General features: G+C 35.1%; 1 pseudogene; it reads left to right on the top strand.

Moving 5' to 3' along the window:
• Nucleotides 1-728: 728 nt before the first annotated feature.
• LOC118520410 (small nucleolar RNA SNORA70) lies at nucleotides 729-851 on the top strand (annotated as a pseudogene).
• The last annotated feature ends 1,358 nt before the right edge of the window (nucleotides 852-2,209 follow it).

The following is a 2,209-nucleotide window of genomic DNA, read 5'->3' as shown; positions in this document are numbered from 1 at the left end:
TCTAAAATAAATAAAATCTTTAAAAAATAATAATTTCTACTCTTTTAATATAGTTTCGAATTTTGAACCATGTAAATATCTGACATATCCAAAAGAGATTTAAGAAAAGCAAATCTTATGTTGAATGCATACAAAAACAAATGATCTTAAGTGTATCAGACTGATAACTTAATCACAGAAGAAAGAATTCAAGTAAATTTTGACTCTGAATAATCTCAGTAAGATATATCCTAAAGATATAAAAATCAGGGGCACCTGGGTGGCTCAGTCGGTTAAGCATCTGCCTTTGGCTCAGGTTGTGATCCCAGGGTCCTGGGATCGAGCCTCACATCCCCGCCAAACGGGGAGCCTGCTTCTCCCTCTCCCTCTGCCTGCTGCTCCCCCTGCTTGTGCTCTCTCTCTCTCTGACAAATAAATAAATAACATATTTTTAAAAAGATATAAAAATCAGGAGATTATATAATTGTGGTTTGTTCCTATACTTTTTATTTTGTTTCATTGATGTATTTATCTATGCTGTCCCCAGTAGCACACTGTCTTATTATAACTGTATAATGGGTCTTGATACCTAGTTGTGTAATTCCTTCAGCTTTATTCTTTAAAGTTGCTTTGGCTATTCTTGGCCTTTTGCATTTCCATATAAATTTCAATATTGGCTTGTCAGTTTCCATAACAAACCTGCTACAGTTTTTATTTGGATTTCATTGACTCCATAAATCAAGGAGGAATTGACATATTAACAGTGTTCCCCATGGGGGCCCAGTGTACACTGGTTGCAAACAGTACCTTCCTTGATAGTGTATGCAGCCTGTTGATTGTATGGGTTGCCCTAAGAGACCCTGGAGACAGTCCTTTCCAGTGGACATCGATGTCTGACCTCATGATATCTCCAATCTAGGCTTCAGACAGGTATACAGGGTACCTTTGGAAAGCCCAGGGCACAGTGGCCAGGGTCCACATTGGCCAAGTCATCATGTCCATCAGTACCAAGCTGCAGAACAAGGAGCATGTGATTGAGGCCCAATGCAGGGCCAAGTTCAAGTTCCCTGGCCACCAGAAGATCCACACTTCCAGGAAGTGGGGCTTTACTAAGTTTAATGTGGATGAGTTTGAAGATATGGTGGCTGAAAAGTGGCTCATCCAAGATGGCTATGTGGTCAAATCGTGGCCACTTGGACAAATGGTGGGCTCTGCATTCCTGAGGACTCTGGCACTGCCTTCTCCCTATTCATGCCCACCAATAAATCCTACTTCCTGTCAAAAAAAAAAACACCCCAGTATTAACAATATTGAGACTCTAACCTATAAACATAGTATATCCTTACCTTTATTTAGGCTTTCTTTAATTTCTCCCAATAATATTTTCTAATTTTCAGTGTAAAGATCTTACAGATCTTTTGTTAAATTTATTCTTAGGTATTTGATGGATTTTAGGTGGTATTGTAAATTTAAAAAATTTTTTTTACTTACTTGATCTATATAAATTGATTTTTACATTTTAACTTTATATCAACATTGTTAAATACACTTATTAGTTCAGATTATTTGTAGATTCTTTTGGATTTCTTATGTATACAATCATGTCTTGTGTAGATGATAGTTTTTATTTCTTCATTTCTACTCCTTTTGCCTTTTCTATGTTTTCCTTGCTTGATTACACCGTCTAGGACCTCCAGGACAGTATTAAATAGAAGTGTGGCTAGCAGATATCCTTGTCTTATTCCTGATCTAAGGGGAAATTTAAAAAATAATGATTTAAATAAAAAATTAATGATATTTTTGCAGCTACTATTTATTCAGACTAAGAAAGTTGCCTTTTCTTCTAAGTTCGCTACGAGTTTTTTTTAACATCAAGTGGGAGTACAATTTATTAAATGCCTTTTCTGCATCTGTAATTTTCTAGCTTTTTCCTGTTAATATGACAAATTACACTAATTGATTTTCCCATAAACCCCACTTTGTTGAGATGTATTAATCATTGTTAAATATCACTGGATTAGACAAACATATATATAATTTTTTACAATTTTCATTTCTTTTTTAAGCCACTTTATTAAGTTATAGCTGACATGTTAAAAGCTGTACATATTTAATGTATATAACTTGATGAATTTGGGGATAAGTATAAACCATCACCACCATCAAGACCATAGACATATCCATCACCTTCCAAAGTTCCTTCCTGCCCCCTTTATTATTATTATTATTA

Source organism: Halichoerus grypus, chromosome X (genome assembly GCF_964656455.1).
Source record: "Halichoerus grypus chromosome X, mHalGry1.hap1.1, whole genome shotgun sequence".
Classification (NCBI taxonomy): domain Eukaryota; kingdom Metazoa; phylum Chordata; class Mammalia; order Carnivora; family Phocidae; genus Halichoerus; species Halichoerus grypus.
This window is presented reverse-complemented; position numbering and strand designations above follow the sequence as displayed.